This window comes from Numida meleagris, chromosome 3 (assembly GCF_002078875.1).
Source record: "Numida meleagris isolate 19003 breed g44 Domestic line chromosome 3, NumMel1.0, whole genome shotgun sequence".
Lineage (NCBI taxonomy): Eukaryota > Metazoa > Chordata > Aves > Galliformes > Numididae > Numida > Numida meleagris.
Window position 1 is genome coordinate 43,385,507 of NC_034411.1, and position 19,951 is coordinate 43,405,457.

At 41.7% G+C, this 19,951-nt stretch overlaps 1 protein-coding gene across 12 annotated transcripts in view; it reads left to right on the forward strand.

Moving 5' to 3' along the window:
• Positions 1 to 19,951, forward strand: part of PDE10A (phosphodiesterase 10A) — a 361,041-nt gene that overhangs the window by 161,786 nt on the left and 179,304 nt on the right. The window contains exon 1 of one of the 12 annotated variants that reach the window (XM_021391099.1): positions 8,554 to 8,576. The exons of the other annotated variants lie outside the window; for them this stretch is intronic. The gene's annotated coding sequence lies outside the window, so the exon portion shown is untranslated. Of the gene's footprint in view, positions 1 to 8,553; positions 8,577 to 19,951 lie in introns of those variants that run through there. 12 annotated transcript variants of the gene reach the window in all.

Sequence of the window (19,951 nt, forward strand, 5' to 3'; positions counted from 1 at the left end):
CCTGTGTGCATAGAGGCTAAGTGTGACCCTGGTTGCTTCATGGGATGCAAGTCCAGTTCCTGGTACAACATGCTTGTATTGCTTCCCTGTGTCTAAAATGCAGCACCATCCTCTCACACACAGGTAGTTTGCAGATGTGAAGGACAAAAGACTTTTGTGCTTATCTAATTAGACTTCCTATTGAGGAGAGTAAGGTGTGTTTTCAGATCAAGATACAGCATTTAAACTCTAAAACTATAGCAAAAGACTACAGTGTGAGGGAAATGTTTCAGTTCTGTTTATGGAGAAAGGACTGAGGAGTGTGGCTCTGTGCAGTGCTTGCAGAACGGCATGCAGCTGCAGATCTTTGGCACTGCATTTCTGTGTGCTGGCTTATGAGAAAGCAGTTCCTGCACAGTGATCAACTGGCCTTTTTAACTGTAATCTTCCACTGACTGTTGCCATGGGTTTTTTTCCTATTTGAACAGTAGCTTATGATTCAGGAACCTCTCTCACAGGTTACAGTCTGCTTTCTTTCTGTTGAATTAAAGAGTCTTGAACCTGCCTCTTTCCCTCTGGTATGATACCACCACAGCCTCTGCTCATTCATGTGGCAGGCTGGTGATTCCAAGGCTGATATTTATGTCTTTCCTTCAGTGAAAAAAAGTGATTGCCTTCATAAATAGTAGATTCCTTTTCTTTTCTCTGAATTGTTTGTAAGGTTTTAGTCTGAATTTTGAATAATATTGGGAAAGTAACTCAATATGCAGGTTATTAATATTTTGTGAGCAAGGCATGTCATTGGTTTTGTTCTTAAAAATTTAGCTGGGAAACCATTCTGTTTTATGAGGGTGGGAAATAGATTAGCGTGCTGCCTTGTGGCAATCTAAGTCATCATCAGGGTTATAAACTACTGCTCACTGGTAGTTCTCATCTTAATGAGTAGGTATGAAGCAGACTCAGTAATATTAATGCACAAGCACTGAAGGAAGTTCAGGTTCATCCCACTCTTCTAATTTCTCTGGAGACATAGCTCTTAGGTGATGATGTTTTGTGTCCTCTTTTAAAGAAAGGAAAACTCCTTCTCAAGGTGTTGGGAGTAGCAGCGAAAGGTCTTCTGGCAGATGAAAGAAAAAGCATCAAGACAGTTTAATATGTTCTTCCCTGGCCAGAGAGTTTTCAGACTCCTCCGCATAGCTCTGTTCCCATAGCGATGGCACTGATGCTGTGCACCAACTGATGCAGTGGCTGACCAGTCCAACCTGGATGGAGTGTTTGGTTTGATTTCTAGTCCTGGGAGCTTTTCTGAAAGTCTGTTTGTGTGTGTGGATGTGTATAGGAAGATCCCACCCAAATACCATGAGCAACATAAAGATGCTTGTCTATAAAGTGATGCTGGCAACGTTGATTGTCACCAATGGTGCACATCGTCATCTAGAGCCAACTGGGCGTTCTCATAGCTGGTGGGAAGCAGTAGGTAGGGAAGATGTATAAAATTTTTCTCAGGGGCTTTGCTTGCTTCCCCCATCTTCAAATGAGAATGACGTTCCCCTCCCTGCCTTCTGGGATGCCCACGGGTATCTGTATTTCGATTGCAGCAGAATTGGCAGTTCTGCATGTCTGTGTGCTGGCCAAGAGTCCTGGTGATACACGCCATGCCTGCAGGGCTGCAGTGCCCATTTCCTCTCCAGTGGAGTGTGCCTGAGAGGGCCAAGAGCCTACTCAGGAGCCACTGCTGGGCAGCAACATGAGGATGAAGCTTTCAAACAAAGGAGGGAGCAGAAAAGCTCTGGTCCTATCAATAGGTGAGATGTATTTTCCTCATTCTTGCTTATAGTTACAGTTTTGACTGGCAGTTAAGTTCTTTGTTTCAGAAAGCATTCAGCAGTAGCTGCCTAGATTGGGAAAGTAATGGGCAAAGTCAGCCTAACCTGTGACTGCCAGGCCAGGTGTGGTGGACACCGTCACAAACCCCTTTCTGATAAGGTCTGTATGCTGGCTTGGAGTTCTGCTTTGAAGTTTTTTGTAGGCTGGAGAATATGGCTAGGAAGGTTTTGCAATGCTCCTACTTTTCCAAACCTTCAACAAAAGATTGGAACACAAAAATGTTTCTTCGCAATTAGTCCCTATGAGTTAAATAAATGGGTTGGACTCACCACTCTTTAACTTTCTTCTTCTTTTTTTAATGGGAAGCCTAGGACTGAAAACTCTTTCTGTGTTGTCATTCTTTTCCCTGCAGAATGGCCCTATGTGGTAGTGAGTCACTCTGTATAGAAACCCTCACTTTTATTGAGCCGTTTGGGAAATGTGACAGTGCATCACCAGCAAAACTTACTTGTCTCAAGAAACAAAAACAACCCGTCTCCCCAAACTTGCTGTTCTACTGAACCAGACAGTTTGTTTGTTTGTTTGGTTGGTTTTTTTTTCCAATTATTATGGGAAAGCTCTGATTTCGGAGGTATTTCATTTGTTTTGTTCCCGGACAAAATATTTGTCGCTGATGTTTAATGATGATACTTTTATGACCACTAAACTGAATGAAACTTGTTTAGACACTTCCTATTGAAAGCATGGGAATCCAAAAATCAATCCTCTTGGACTGGTGTTCAGAGCTGATGCAGAAGAATTGTGGTAGTGTTTTTTGCTTTTTTAGTATCATACGGTTAAGGAGATAGTTGCATGTATTCACTGCCAGTTGTGGCTCCTTAAGGAAGTGGCTGAAGCTTTCCATCATCACAAGCTCTGAATATCTCTAGCAGTGAAGGCCCAGTCCTGACGTTATCCTTGCCAGGTTGAGAAGTCTGCTTGGTCCTAAAAGATGTCAAAAGAGTGATTAAATCATACAGGAAGTCTCTTGCAGAGGCGTAAGCTGGATCCAGTTTGAGGCCTTAGGAGTCGAATCTGTCTTCTCCACAGTGCTCAGCCTCTTAAGTGCTTTCATGGAATTGCTTCTGAAAAGCTTAAAAACGTGTCACTTTTAACAGTATGACGACTCTACCTGATGGATAGAGATCCAGATCTACCTCACACCTGGGGGTAGGTGTGATGAGTTACCCTAGGTCAAATGGTGAATCGTGTTTTCTCCCACTGCTGTAACAGGACAAAGTGTAAGCCCTAATGAGAGTTCAAGGAATGTAGATAGCCTTCTTTGTGCTTCATCAAGACTATCATCTTTGAATGTGCTTGCCTGATACAGGCTGAACTGGAACACTGATTTTTTTAATCCATTTCGCTGCAACAAAAATATTCAGAGGAACTGAAAACAGAACAGTCTCCCCACAGCTCTTTATTAATAAACATAGAGGTCTCAAGATATTTGCTTTAATTTGTTTAATAGTTTTGAGATAATTCTGGTATCTTCTGATGATTGCACATGGAAATACCATAGGGATTCTTTGTGGAAGTTGCTTTTGAATGATGTTGGTTTAGTAATGTGTAGGGGCTTCTAGTCTGCAACTACTGCATATAACTTTTTCATTCTTTTGAAAGCAGTGGTTGCAAATGCCTGTGCCAGCTTAGTTGGGGTGTAATGTTTAGTTGTTGAGTTTTATTTAGAAACTTCCTTCAAAAAATTGGACTGAAACAAAGTACTTTCAAGCCTTGTGCTGTTGCCTCATAGCCAAAGAGTAAAATGAGCCATCCACAGCAAGTCAAATTGTCCAATTGTTCTTGTTTCTTCCCTGGAAGAAAGGCCACAGAAACTCTACGTGTAAAACATACTACAGGCTGGGCTGGGTGGAAGAACAGAGCAAAAGTTGGCACATCTGCAAGGAAGGCTTTTTGCTTGTGTGCTTCCTGCAAATATCCTCTTGGTTTGCACACCATAGCCAAAACCTCCAATTTTTGTATAAAAGCTTGCTGCCATTTGACTAAGAAAGTCAGCTTCAATTATTCACAGACTGGTGTAAAATATCAGTGCTTTCTTTTTGCTTCTCTATGTGTAGAGTTCCATTAAGTTTATATCCCAGTATTGCTTCCTTATGATCTTATGAACTTTCAATCACCAAGTTTAACAAGATTTTAAAACTCGCCTCATTTATTTTCAGCTCAAGTACCATTACCTTGACTTTAAAACAATAGAACATGAAGAGAGGAACTTCTCTATGTTCATGGTCAAAAGAAAAAAAGAAGACTTCACAAGCAGATGGCAACCTCTGTTGGCTGCATTAAATGAAGAAAGTGAAAAATAAATGAATTATTTGGCCAGTTATTTAAGTTGCTACGCTTGGTGCAAAAGTTTCAAGTGGAATCATATAAAAAGCTGAATAGCCCTTGCCTTGTTTTGATATTTCTTATACCTCCTTTTTTGATACCAGACACGTGATGGGATACAACTTCCATTTTACTCTTTTATGGGCTTGGATGAGTAAAGCGTGCTCTTTTTGTTGCACCTGCTAGGCTTTTTTAATGCTGTTCTTCTCTTAACAGAGAACAGGAGGCAGCACCTGCCAGAATGAGCAGGGTCTGACTGGTGGAGGTGACAAGATGGGTGAGCACTGCAAATATGGAAGCAGAGATGAGTATTTCTGAAGATAAGCAATTTTTCACATTAAAAGGAGCTAGACAGGAACTATCCAGGGAAGAAATTGTGTTGCTGCAGAGTAGGAATGATACTAGCAACAGCACGGAGCATGACCTTGATAGATGTGTGCATCTTTGAAATCTGCCAATGGTTTGTACTCATCGTTTCCACTGGCTGAGCCACGGCTGCTTCCCCAGCACAAACCCAAACACTTTCTGTGTAACTTGAGCTAAATCACCAAGCCTTTCCCAGCTCCTGTTGCGTGTGTGCACACTTGCCTTTCGAAAGTGCCTGGAGAGCGCAGAGCAAGGAATGGTGAAGTTCTTTGGGTGATATGAATGGTCAAAGGTAGATGAGGGTAGAACTCTATCAGTGCCCTGCTCTTCTCCAGCTTTAGAGCAGGGTACAAACCCTCTGCATTTAGATCTCCGCCTCCCCGCTTCCATTCTTAAGATACAAAACTTTCCCAATGGCAATATTCAGTGGGCTTTTTAGCATGCCAAATACAGAATCAGGCACATTTTTAAAAATTGCTGTTAATGAGTGAAGTGGATTATTCAGCAGCCCAGTCCACATGGAACCTGAGTAAAAGGCAACTATCCCTGAGTATCTGTTAGGCTGGATCTCTTGGTTCCTCGCCTGAATTAAGACCAACAGCTACTGCATAAAAATGAAGTTGACCTGATTTACGCCTCATAATTCTGTAGTGACTCACTAATTAAATTTCACATTTCCAAGTGCACCCCCCGGCTACTCATAAATATCTCAAAAGGATTTTAAAAAAATGTAGGTGTTAGTCTTTTAGGAAGATAACGTCAGCCTATCTTCACCTGTCTTCGCGAATCTTTATTTGCTAAATGCTGGAACTATGATGTCTGTTTCCAAATACTTGGAAAATACTTCTACTAATAGTGAATGAGTCACGTTTTTCATCTTTCATCTCTAGGTAACTCATGGGTAACTCATGCTGACACAGTGCTTCTTCTCCCTCTACCCATAAAATATGCTTGCTTACCCCCTGTTCACTGCCAGTTTTCTGTTGCTTGTTCTCGTTAGTCCACCTGAAAATGTCAGCATTGTTAATATTTATTTCCTCACTTATGGAATAAACTACCTTATTCTTCCTTACTTGAAAATTAATGCTTGCTCTCTTATTTTTCAGTTTTCTGTTATGTTTATTTCTCAAGCTACTATCATCTCAGTGGGCTTAATCTACCTTGTTTTAAGTTCTTCGTTAAAGGTTTCTTCTTCTGCTGCTGGATAGGAAGTATTGGATAGGGCTGGAAATAGAGGTTGGGAGTTTATAATTTGATTATACCTCTAAGTGCAATATTTGAAAATATCTCTTCTCTAAGTCTCCTGCGTAATGTGCTGGAGTCAGAAGGTGGCAGATTTACTTGGAATTGAGACAGTGCTGTGTTTTCATACTTCATCTTTCCATCCTGTTGTCCTCCCCCATTTCCTTTCTGGAAGACATCCTGGTGTTAAAATAAAGTCTCATGCTCCAGGGCTTCAGCTGGCTGCCCACAGGGGTTAGGCAGGATATTTCCCTCTGATGCACAGTAAGCAAGATGCATTCTGGGGGTGTTTTCACCTTCTTTTGTCTCCTCGAAGGCTGGCCACAGCTGTGGATGAGAAACCAGATAGGGTAGTTAGAAGAGGGAGTTCTCATTTTGAGGTACCTGTCTGAAACTGCTGATCAGGTCAGGGTTAAAAATGAGTCTCCTGATTTCTCACCTGAGTTCTAGGAAGCTTTCTGGTTTCCTCTTAGGGGAAGTATGTGGATCACTTACAAGGGATGTGTGCTCTTACCATACCTGTGGTTGCAGGGATTTGAGCTCCTTCTTCCCGTCCTGCTCATAGTCTTGCAGCATGCAGGTAGCTTGCTTGACTGAAGAATTACTTGCTTTGTTATAACTAAAACTGTTATTCTCAATAGAAAGAACAGTCGTGAAATTAAATGGCCAGTGATAAACAGGATGCTATAGCAGATCAGCTCATGAGCTCTTCTGACTTTAAACACTATAAAATCTCCCTCCAAAACTATTGCCATTATTACTCCATAGGTTAACTGGCAAGGAGAAGATTTCAAGGCAAGCATCCAGCACCCACCCACCGATTGTGTTGGCTCAGAGCCTGGCAGCTTGAGTCCCTTCCAAAATGTATCTGGGATCTTCTAGTCAGGAATGCAGCATATTGCTGGTTGTGACACAGATACAGCTGAGTTTACTCCGTGTCTTATCTGTAACCTTTTAACGTTTTCATGTGGCTTACTCATTTGCAGAGCTTTTGTAAACCTGAAAACAGAAAACAGCATGGGCTTTATGCAGCTACTGCTGTTTTCTCTGATTTAAGATGTTCCCGGTCCTGCCTCTGGGTATCCTTCATGTTGCTTTCAAACCTCCAAGGGTCTGCTGTTGTTGCTTTCTGGCCCGCACCCTTCATTTTTCTGGGCAAACCTCCCTCTAGCCTGTTGATGTCGTTCCTAATTGCCCAAAGGAATCATTGCTGAGCAATGCAAGGCATTTCCTTCCCTCTTATTAAAAAGCACCAGAATAAAACTTAGTCTTTTGCAGCAGTGGCTAAACTCACCATGTCTTAAAATTGTGTTATGGCTACAGCATTTTGGATTGTTACTGTGGAGTAATAAGGTGTTTTAAACAAGGTTTTCATTAATCTCTCCAGCTCTCTGACATTCAGGCATACTGTGTATGTGGATGAGGCCTCAGTGCAGTCTTCTTCCACCCCAATACTCCCCTGGCAAAAAAAAAAAAATGCTTGAGCCAAGGTCTTGTGACTCTAGCACTGTATACACTGGGAGGAGACCGCCGTGCATTCCAGTGACAGAGCTCAACTGAAAATGGAGATCCGAAGGTGCTCAGTGTTCCCTGTACTGATCGTGTGCTATTTTTTTTTTTTTTTTTACCAGAATTACCTTGGACTAACCCAGAACAGAGGCTGGTCATGCTACCTTGTCATACTTGAATGTGGGATAAGAGACTGTTGCTTCTTCCCTGCTTCAAAGCCTTGACAAGCAAACTTGTAGATACGCAGTCCAAACTCAGTCAAAATAGGTCATATAAAGCTAGTAGATTAATGTAATTGCTACTTCATGGCCCTACAACTCAAACCTGTTCTTAATGAAAGAGAAAAAAAGATGCAGTAAAATTCTTGTCTCTTTTTTAATAAATATACAATGGCTGCTGACCACAGTCTGCTCTCATCACTCTGTCAAGCTCCGGGACTGTCCCTGGGGTTCTGCTGGCCTGAGCTCGGGAATTAATTGTGGGAATATTACTACAGATTTCTCTAGTACCATCAAAAAGACACATGAGACTTTACAAGCCCTTGATAATGAACTTTCATGGGTGTTAGCACTTTCCTGCAGTCAAATGCATAGATCAGTTACATCCTCTCTGAAAAATTCACCATGAAAAAAGATCCAGTTCTTCTTGACAACCAGTTAATAACTTCAGGTCAATAAATTGGAAGGATGAGTCTTGAGATTCCTCTCAGAATAGTGGTTGATGATAATGAAGCTCCCAAAAGTTACTTTTCAGATGAGAGGTTGGGCTTGCTCTTTGTGATGGAAATTCTGTTCCACAAGAATGCCACCAAGATGGTGAAGTCATCCCGGGTGTGGAAAATCCAGCTGCTCCTCACTGATAGATCTGAGACTCAGAGGCCTGGACTGAGGGTTAGGCACAGAAGCAGTGTTATCGCCCTGTTTTCTTCCACTCTGGGAAGGGCTCTTATAAATGAATAGAGTTAAGTCTGCAAGGTAATTCAGCCCCACGTTTCTTCCATGGAAACTACTGAGAAGGCTTGCTAATATTTTTTCATTCTAGAAATGTGTTTTTGAAGTGTGGCTGTCCTGTCTTTTATAGAAACGTATTGCAACTATTAATGCCCTGCAGTCAACCAGAAAGCCAGCAGAGCACAGAGAAAAGTTTGAGTTGTGTGTGACAGAAACATCTCTGTGAATGAAACAAGACCCCTTTTCTGAAGGGATGAATAGTACGACGTGGAGTCTGAGAACATTACTAACTGCAGTAATAATTCAGTCAGCCTCGAGGTGAGATGCTGTTAGTAATATCAGTCTCCTGAGGTGCGCATTCCTCTCTGGTTTTGTATCACATTGGTCTTCTACCCTGCATAGGGAGTTATACTGGTATCTTTTTGCTCTTTCTTTGTTATTAATTAAGATGTTAATTCAGTAACGCACTGCCAACAATGCAAAAACATTCTGCTGTTTATGTTTGATGCTAGACTACTGTGTTGATGCAACTCATTATGAAGTAATTGCTTGATTTCAAATTGCCATCAGGGACCATCATACAAATGATTGAGTGATATATGCATCTAACTCTTTTCTGTATGTTGAGAGGAAAATATTCGTCTTCACAGTTCATTTTTGGGTATATATATATTATCTCCAGCACAGATTGAAAAAGGTGGGCCAGGCAGATGTAGTTATCTGCCTGCAAAACTTGGGCAGCTTGTTCCTCTTGAGTTAGCAGTGAAATTCAGTGGCTGGTATTTATAACAATGGAACACCAGAACTGGTGTGTATGTGGGGAGAATGCAAAATGCAATCATCCTGAGTTTTGTCAAGGGTCATTCACAGCAGGTCTGGAGATGCGGGGAGCCTGGGTTAGGCTGTGTGCTACTCCTGTGTGCTGAAAGGCAATGAGAAGTTCCTGGGTGGATTCTGTTGCCTTCCATTGGGAGGGCAAAATGCCAGTTGTTGTCATAGACAAGGTTATTGGATTATCTCAGGAAATCACTCCTTGATACATGCAAAATCCCTAATTAATTATCATCATTTATCAACTTGCCCCTTCTGTCTGGTGTTTGTTAAGGAAGCTCAGAAGTAGCACCTCCTGAAGTATCGGGAAATAGGGGGCCACTTTTGTTCCACCCTTCCATCCTTCCTTTCATCAATATGCGTAGCACTTTCCCATCAAGATAAAGATGCCCTGAAAAGCTTTCAGCCCAAGTTCAATGGAGAACAAACAGGAGGGAATGAAAATGAGAAGGGGGGTGAATGAAGAGAAGGGAAAAAGTGAATGAAGGCAAGACCAGCCTGATTATTGCAAAAACTAATGAGATGACTGGAGGCAGTGAGTTTTCAAGAATAAAATGACAATGTTTAAAGTGCTGTGTCTGAGTTCTGAGAAGGGATATAAGGTCGGAGGAAGAGAGAGCAAATGCCTGCCAGATGGGGTTTAAGAGGGGAAATCCAAGCACAGAGGCAGCATGAAAAGGGCCTGGGAGCAGGCATGTGAGGGGAGCACAAAGGGGCTGGAGGGAGGGAGTGCGTGGGGACAGGGAGGCCCAGGCTGCACAGATGGAGATAGTGAGGGGGAGGATGGGGGGCAGTGAGAGGGATTTGTTGAAGAGAGACCTAGGAAGTGAAAATAAGGAGTTTGGTGTTGGCTGTGAAGTGGGGGAAGGGAGAGAATGAGGAGCATCTAATTGCTGAGCTCAGCACCACAGGCTGAACTTGAGGAGTCCAAGAGGGGAGCGAAACCTTTGTTGTGCCCAGAGCCCACCTGGCCACCCAGTAGACTAAGGACTCGCTCCAGAGTTGTGTGAGGTGCGTGAGAGAAAGGACAAAGGTGCTCAAAGGGACAGCAAGCGGAATTCATCAAAGCCCCATCTGAAGAGTCTTTGATTGTGCTGTTCAGCATTGCAGCCATGATTCAAGCACAGTCACAAAGTTGTTAAAATGAAATGAGACACCAGCTCCTAGTGATTCAACATACGAAAGCTGTCAGAGGATGACTTAGAAAGAGAAGAAAAAGCTCTGTGTACAAAGACATAAAAGGGAATGAGGCAAAAATGAGATCAGTGGTACTTGTACCTGCAGAAATGGAGAGCAGGCATACCTGAAAGGTCCTCGACATAAAAAAAAATAAGGTGTAAGGAATGTCCATCACCTGCTGTTGAGCTGCAGCTACTGAGTCCTGGTAGAGGCAATGTCTGCCTGCCTGGCTTAAGATTGAGGGGCAAGCAATGCAAATGGAAAGCGGCATTGGAACTGGGGTTGTCAGTGCCTCATCAACGTAACCGATGACTGAATGAGGTGGGGGAAGAGGGAAAAACTGCCAAGAGATTTGATAGCTAGCTGAAATTCAGCAGTTGTTCCAGCAGCAGAGCAGGAGGAGAAACTGCTACTGAAGGGATGTCCTTCAGGGCTAAGTGAGGGGGATGACACAGAGACAGTCCTTCCCTCTGATGTGGAAGAGGATGAAATGACTGAGTGGCCATTTCTGGAGCAGAGTGCCATCCCCTCTGGGCCGCATATTTTCTTTCCTCACCCTTTTACCCCTGGGTGAAGTCTGTTCCTCTGCATGGAGAGAAAGTCAAAATGTTTTGGTTTTTTAAATATTGTTGTTTTAAACCTGTTTTGTGAAAGCAAAATCAGCGAAACTGTTGTCTCTGTTGAGATGTATCCAGATGTTGTAAAAATGTCTTCCAGAGAGACTATGAAGTTCTGGATCTTGAACATCAAGACAGGGTCCTTAAAAGCTAAAATTTCAGGAGATGTGGGGGATCTTTGAGTATCCATGCCCATGTATCCCTTTCAGTCTCTTGTTTGTATGTTATTATTCCAGACAGCTTTAAAAATGACTCTTTTTTTTCTTTTTCTTTTTTTAAATGTATTCATTTTGGAGCAGAAATTGAGGGGGAAACAGATGAACTTTCTGAAAGGTGGAGTGCTTCTCCCAAGGGAGCTCAGCTGGCCTTGGTGGCCATGGCTGCCTGGTGGTATCACTCAGCTCTGTGCACCTCAGCCACATAGATGTTGTTTGCAATCACCACATCAAACTCATTGTTGCTCGGGGAATTACCTTTTGGATGAGTCTTGGGGTGATTCAGAGTGCATTCAGTTTTGTGATTCACATTGCTGAGAGACAGAACTGATTTACTGGGGGCAGAGGAAGGAGTGAGACAGTGAGGCAGGAAATTGGTGTCTAAAAGGCATTTGGGAACAGGCACATTTCAAAGTTTCTAACGATATGGGGTAGAGACATTTGGCAACCACTGCAGTTATGCTGCATGCTTTACTCTCTACTTTCTGACAATACTTCTATGTTTTGCAAAAATGCTATTGTTAACATATCAACACTAATATATTTAGATCACTTCCTACTCTTACTTACTGTTATATCCCAGAGAACAAGTTAAACCAACTGTTCAGCCAGGTACTGCTTTTGGTATGCAGTGTGTTTGTCGGGCTATAATCGGAAGTCTTTATTCAACTTTTATTCATCAGGATTTCTTTTTCATATCAAATGCTCCATTGCTTTGGCTAAACCATGCATCTCTCTTCTCCACAGTGACATTTTGCTTCCCAGAACCTAGGTTTGCTAGAAACATAACAGAATCTATTCCAGATAACGCTGCCTAGTGACCCTGCTACTTTGAGAGGGTCTTGTAGAAACTTTGGGAGAATCTGCAAGGAATCTGAATGAAGGCACCTGAGAAATGAACTGTTCATGGGAGAGGAGTTTTTGTAGCCTAATTCACTGAAGTGCCAGCCCACATTCTGAAACTTAAGTGAATTTCTTTTTTGGTTCCCAGCTTAGCCTCATTAGCTGTGTATAAACATTTCATTTTTAAAATACCAGTGATTCCACCAGCTTGGTTACACATTGCATATTCTAAACATTTTTAACCAGTTACAAATTTTTAACATTTCTGGAAAGGAAGCAAACTGTTTTTGCTATTAACTATACTGCATACTCTGAAAACAACCAGGTACAATCACCATGCACAAGTGCTTAGTTACGCCTCAGTATTTAGTGTTAATTATTTAGTTAGGTCTGTGTGCCTAGCCATTTGAATGTACCAAGTGTCCACAGAGTCCTTAAACACATAAGAACAAAATGTTCCAAAGATTAAATGTGGGCTGAAATGACCTGTCAGCTGAGGATGGTCGGTGTTTGTGCTTGGAATATGCAGACCTCTAACAAAAGTGTAATCGTAATTGTGTACCAGTAGAGTTAAAAGCCCATTCCATTGGGCTCTTATGGGAAGAACAATACAAAAATGATGCCACAAGTAAGAAAATTCAAAAAAGCTTTTTCCAACTAAATGAAATATTTCCCAAATGGCAGAACATAATGGTTTTGAAGATATTTGCAAGGTCATAATTATTCTCATCATAACCGGTGGTGAATTACCTACTCAGAGAGGGACACTAGGGAAAAAAGAACCTTAAACATTTTTTTCAGTGTATTAAGTGTAAATTGTCTTTCATTTAGCATCTCTTCATTTTACTCCACTCGGTTTTCTTGTGGAAGGATGCTTATTGTAAAGAACTCTAAAGAAATCCCTTTCATTCAACAGTTAATGCAGGACTTGAAAAATTTACCTGAGGTAGTGAAGACTGAGTCTCTGAATGTGGGTAATTTGTTTTGGTCGTACGTGTGAAAAGCCCAGCTGTAATTCTGCTTTCCCTGTCTTTCTGAAGAGTTTGTTTTGTTTTGTTTTGTTTTCAAACATGCTTGGAAGGCACATGTTGACGAAACAGCAAAATATGACAGCCTTGCTGGCTTTGTAAGTGATTTTCCATCTGCTACATTCATCTAATTGGAGTGGTGGGCTTAAAATCCTTTATTACTCCTCACTTCACACAATTCTAACATGGTTACCTGTAAGGGGGCTCCTGAACCTCCCCCCTCCCCCCCCAACAATGTTCAATGGGCAGCATATCTCCTCCTTTTCCCATTTCCCTGTAGCAAGTACTTGCCTTCAGCACAACACAGATAACTTTCAGTGGGTTTTGCTCTAGAACGAAAGAGCCTCGTCTCAGATCCCTGCGAGCCACACTTGGAGAGGCTTTGAAACTGAATAAATGGAATATTACAAAGAGTGAAAAAGGAAGGTAGGCAAGGGAAGGGCTGGAAGGAAAGGCCAAAACTGTGCAGTCTGACTCCTTTATACTGCGGTAGAAATAACTGAATCCATTGAAGTCCATGGCTTTATACTGGCACAAAGTAGAATGGCATAGGGTTTCAGTCATAGCGAGGACACAATCTCTCTCATGGATAAATGAGTGAAGTATCACTGTTCAGCTTAAACTTCTCATCAGGAATACTGTTTTATGGACGCAAAGGGTCCATTAGACATTTGTATTTCTAATTGCCTGAATCTACTGCAAGGGTGTGGTAGGACTTATGATAACTGCAAGCTGAACAGCTATAAAAATTGTTCTGCTTTGCAAATAAAGACTGCATTCTTTCCCAGGGCTTCCCCAGGGCTCCCTACAGCTCCAGGATGGTGACCCCTCTTACTTTTCCATTACATTTCTCTACGTTCCCCTTCCTTTTGATTTTTAACCTGCCATCTGATAACACATCTGTTTTCCTTTCTCCTTTGTGTACTTCCATTCATCAGATTTCCAGATCTTTTACATTCCTTCCTACATTTATTCTTGCATTTCCTTGAAGTACTATAGAGTGGAGGAATTGGTATGGGCTACGTACCCAGATCTCTTTTGTGTAGAGAAACATCTTTGCTGAAACCTAGCTGTGCTGATTTTCATGGAAGAGTGATAATGTAAATCACATAAATCACCCCTTTTTTTCCTTTTTCCTTTTTTTTTTTTTTTTTTAATGCAAAACAACAGCCATTTCATAATGTCTTTTGAAAAACCTAATCTGACACAGTGTTCACAGAAGTAAAAGCTGTAATAAATCCTGCTGTGGTCGAGTCATCAGTATCCCAAAAGGGAGTATGGGTCAGTGCAACTGTAGCAGCTGCTGCCCTGTCAGATACATTCATATTGCTGCCTGAAACTCAAATATTGGAAAACTCCAAGAAAAACTTTGGAAACACATCAAACTGTGCACTATGCTTCCACACAGCTCACATGGATCAAATATTTTCACTTGGCAACATACTGCAACAATCTCATGAAAGCTGTTAATATTGACACTAATCTCTAAGTGTCAGTCTTCCTTCTATGCTCAGGACAGGACAGGTATCTGATTACAGAGAACAAGCTCACACTTCAAGAAGGTATGTATAGCCAGGGAGGTCGGGGCTGCTTTACAACTCTATGAACAGGCAAACAAACCAAGAGGTTTCTTTATTCAAACAACAGTTCCGTTACTGTTGCTTGGAGTTTCTCAATCTCTTCTCAGATTAAACTGAGTAATTTATGTTATTTGTAATTGAATGTTCTATAGAGGGGTCTTGCATACAAAGCTGCTGGTTCACAGCTGAGGAGGGATAGTTTGATCTCAGCACTGTGTGGACTTGAGAAATTAGACTTCTCTTGGATCTGAGGGTTTGTTTTAAAAACTGTTCAGTGTCATGTGTAACACAGAAAAAAATGACCATGGGAAGAGAGAAAACAAAGGAGAGCACGAATTTGTTTTCCTTGAAAGAGAATGACAGCAGGCAGTAAGGACAAGCCATGCATTGTGATCATCCCCTCAGCGACTGAAGCAGCAGGAGGCTTCTTAGGCAGGGCTGAAGCTGTGCTGCTTGGGTGGCTACCCAGCCTGCAGAGCTCGTCTGCTCGCCTTCCTGGAAGGGCAGAGCAGGCAGCCAGGTGCCCTCAAGCAGTCTGCGGCTTTGGGGATCTGCTCACTTTGCCTCTGCCTAAGGCCAGCCCCAGCCTGGACTGCTTCCTCATACATGTGATGGATGAGAAAACAGAGGGTGATGTTGCAGGCAGAGGAGTAGAGGGAGAACTGGAATACTTGTGTTTCATTGTTTCAGCTCTGTTTTGAAGCTCTTTTTAAAGTCTTTCTGCGTAACTTCAGGGAAAAACTGCTGTGTTTTCTCTGTAAGACAGTGTTCGTGAGGAACATTTACCTGTTCTGCAGGGGTATCAGGCAATGCCTTGCAAACCTGCAGGAACTTTAGGGGTTTTATACTACCTATGAATAAAGTTAAATGCTTACAGCTAAAGGGAGGAGAATTGCAATGCTGGCATAAGGAAGATTCTGAGTTGAATTTAGCGAGAATTTGTCTGGGGACTGGGTTGGTTTCATTCTTTCTTTCCTGCATGCAAGTAAGGGTGTGCCAGCAGAGTTTATTGATTATAAAATTTGAGAGGCCATTGTTTGCATAGAAGGGAACTGGAGCAGATTTGGGAATGATTCGGAGAACTCTGAAGCCTGTATTAACAGAAATGGGATGAAATGTAGCAGAACAAAGAGCAAAATCATTTACCTAAGGACCCATGAGAATTTTGGCTTTGAGCTCATCAGTTAGAAACAACCGAAAAGAAAGTCCTTGTGAATTCATCACAAAATGACCACCCCCACACACTATCACAACCGTGATATATCAGGCAATTTTTTTTCTATAAGAACTGGGGAAGCACTTAAGCCACCTTAGCTTAGCAAGAGAGCCCATCCACAGCATGTCCTGTTATAGTCATCTGCGGTGAGGAAAGATAAATACCAGGGGGAAAAGGTATGGACAAGGGCTGGTAGGATGGCCAGGAAACTGAAGTTACTGTTATGTAGATAAGCTAAAAGATTTGCCTTGATTAATCCACGAAAATGAACTCTGAGGAAGATATTATTGCTCCCTTTAAATACCAAATGTCAAGGAGACAGAAGAGATACTGAAAGCTAGAAGAAAAAGCTGGTCCAAGAGAAACGACCATGCGTTTATTCTGGCTGGAAATGAGGAGGAGGAAGAGCAAGACTAAATGACATCTTGCTGGTGTATTGGAAGTAGAGCAGCCAGTGACGTGGGGATCTCTGTCAGGCCACTGGCTCAGGACTCTGCAGGTCTGGAGCAGAGGGTGGGCTCCAGGCCATGGTGCCTGCAGTCATGGCCCGGTCTTGAGGCAGGGAGACACTAGGTTTGTCTCCCATAAGGTGCTTTGGTGCTTCTCCTCCTACTGAAGTCCTGCTTGGTTGTCTCCTGCTTGTTTCCTTTCTCTTTTAAAGGCTCCTGTGGCTTCCTTAGCCCTCAGTTAAATCCTTGTCTCAAGGATATGTTAAAGCCGTGTTCATGGTAGCCCAATATTTCGGAGCTCCGTGGGGCTGAATTCAACTCCAGTGGTTTAGTAGGTGAGAAAAATGCCTCCAAGTTTGAGTCTGGGCTGTGCAAAGCCATGGGGCAGGACAAAGACTGACAGGCAACAAAAGCTACTGGCAGCAAAAATTCTGCTTTTCTGACAAAATCCTTTAGATTCTATTTAGTGAAGCCACATCCAGTTAAACCACAACAGGCTAGAATAACCGTGGATGAAAAACCCCACATAGAGCTTTAGGTTAAATGCGAGGTTTGTGGTCTCACAAAGGAACCCTTTCTCCAGAGATAAACACAGAGTTGCTCCTATATTAATGGCTTGTTTAGTCTGGATGTGAATCTGTACTTAAAATATGTAATGATAGATAAATATATCTGTGTGTGCGTGAGCCAGATCAGATGCAGAAGTGGTCTGATGTAACTCGGGTGCTGGGACTACGCCATGATTTACTCTTTCTGCTCTTAGAGACTGCAAACCTGAGGGCTTTCCAAAAGTTGCCTCAGTTTAGGGATTCTGGGTTCTGTGATTATGTGGGAACCACATCACTGCTTCGTCTTGAAAACAGCCAGGCAGGTGCCACTATTACATCTTTGCAGGCTGGATCCAGCAAGAGGAAGCTGAGCTAGGGATAAGGCAGTGTAGAGTGTGTTACACTGTGGTTTCTCTTCTGCTTTTATCTTTAAGGTGCAGTAAAAAAGAGGGAAAAAAGAAATTTAAATGATCACTTCAAACAAACTATTTGCAAAAATCTGCTACATACTCAGGACTGTTCTAGCTACATGTGGTTGCAATACTTAGCAGTATACTACTCTGTGTTTAATTTCTACAAACAGTATCTTCTAAAATCCCAAACCTTGCTGGCTGGCAGGACTAACAAGCTCCCTAGCCTGAACAGGACTCCTGTTAAATATACCTACTGAATTCAGCTCTTGTTTTGTTTTAAAGAAAAATAATAAATAAATCATTTGTGCTGCTTTGTTCCATGGCTGTTTTGGAGTAGGGGGTGGGGGGCAAAGGGGGAGTGGGAGAGAGCACCTACAGGTGCAAAAACAGGGACGAAAAAGACAAGATGTCCTAGTGTGGGTTATAAAGACAGCAGGGATATATTCATATAGAGCGCACATGTGCTGCAGTAGGGAGGTAAATTGGGCTGAATTTGTTAATGCATAAATAAAGATGGGATAGAGAAAAGTTACTTAAATACTAAATTTTTCTCAATGTTACCAGTCTGATCATAGTGGGGGATGAATGCATGTTACTGCAGCACCAACCTGAAAGTCCACACAGGGGAGATTTCATTCATTTCAAAGGCAAATGCTCTAGATCTCAGGATTGCAAAGGTAACAAGACATGGATTGAAACATGTTAAAAAGCTCATGGTTTCTAGAGGTGTGCATTTCTTCATACTTTTTGTCTCATCAGAGTATTAACTCTGAAGGGTAATGACTGCATTTCACTATTGACAGACAGAGTTTCAGGATTGACCTTCTTAACAGATGGGGAAAGAGTGAAAGTCCTGTTCTTCCCAGAGGGGAACACGGTAGTTTCTGCAACAGGGAGAAATCAGATTTGTCAGAAAGTAAAAAACAAAGGAGGAATTAAAGTGAAAAGGAGGAACTATGGTTCTAAAAAGAGAAACTTGTTTCCCTGTGATCCATGCTCAAAAGTCACAATAGGATGCTTGAATTCGACAGAAATTTTGTTTCTCTGTAGGTAACTCTAAAGGCTGGGCTCAGTTTCCATTTTTTGCACCTGCTCTTGATATCAAAGAGCAATTAGCTGTAGGTTTACGTTAAGCTTAATGCTGATGCTGCACCTGCTGTTACAGAGTTTGTCTACGAATTGTATTGGAGAAAAAAGTCTGGAAAGTTTTGAGAAAGTGGGTTGCAAGACATGGCTGCGTGAGAAGGTTGGCATCCCTGCTGCAACAATAGCAGCGTACAATCTGTGTTCTGTGCTATCTAATCTTTAGATGGAGGAGCAAAAGATAGGTTGATAGTACCTTTTTTTTTTTCCCTTAAGTCTGTTCATATAAAGCAACTTTAACTCATGTAAAAGTTAGACATTTTATTTACTAATTAAACACAGGACTGAAATTACTTATTATTTCACTAGCAGATAGCAAATTGTAACTCTGTTCTTCAGTCAGATATTAACTCTAGGAGATTTTTATATAGAAATAGGTGAAATTACAGAAATCCTGATAACCTTATTTATTCTAGTTGCGATACAAATGGCTATTCTAATATTATTAGGTAACAACAGTGCTGTTGTCTACCATGCCAACTGTTACGTCGTTTGCTGCTTGTGTTTCATTACTACCTAAGAGGCCCTGGTCCCAAGCCAGGACCCTGTTGTGCTAGACATGGCTCAAAAGATTGTCTTCGGAGCAAAGAGCTTACAGCATTTATGGTACTGTTGGTTTATAATGTATCATTAGTAAAGACAGCTACTGTTAAAGTTTTAATTCATTTAGAGAGTACTTCTGTTGGTTGTTTCTTTTATGCTTTAACAAAGTAGTTTGAACCCAAACAGCTGTTTGCTTTACTGAACAGCCTGTAATAAAACCAATAAATATCTGATCTTTGTACTGCATTGAACAGCACAAAATGGTTGATAGCATCATTAGGTTCTCTTTAGCTACTCACTTAGCCTTTTGTAGGAATCAAATCCACGTACGTTGGTAGGAAAGTAAAACGTAAATAGCTCCCTCTGTGCATTAACACAAGCTTTTTTTCTTTTAAAATGAAAATACATTCTGCATTTCCTAACAATAAAATATATAGCATTATGTCTAACTGAAAATTTCCACATTAAAAAGTCCCACACTTGCACATGAGGTCTTTTTTTCCATAAAGAATTGCAATTTTCCCCTGAAAAACAAAACAAACAAACAGACCCTGAAAACTTTGCATAGTTTTGTGCCTTCCTAAAGGAAAAAAAAAGTGCCAGGAAAAAGACATGGTCTTCACAGCTTTATTAACTGAGGTGAGGTGTAACCCCTCATCCATCACATATCATATCGCTTGGAGAGAAACTTTCTGTATGTCAGTTATCTCTGAACAGACCTGGACTTCTTAAAAACTGCATTGTTCTGATTTGCTGAATTAATTGCAGTTCACGTTGGATCTCACAGCGTTTCTTCTGCTCCTGAGCTGGATAATTCCCAGCTCCACAGAGCACTTCCAAGATGGCTGCTGGCACGCGCAGCACTGCAAGCCTGGGTTGTGTGGTATCAGCACTCTCACTTAATAGGGAAACCAATGGCTTGCAGGAGCGTCTGTAGGAATCAAAGAAAACAGCTGGCACATACCCTTTAAACATGCTTACTCCTTGCTTGCGTATGATATTTGAGAATAATTATTTGCAAAAACAGTCTCCTTTGAAATAGGGTTTTGCAGAAATTACTCCAAAGATTTATAGAATAAGACCAGGGA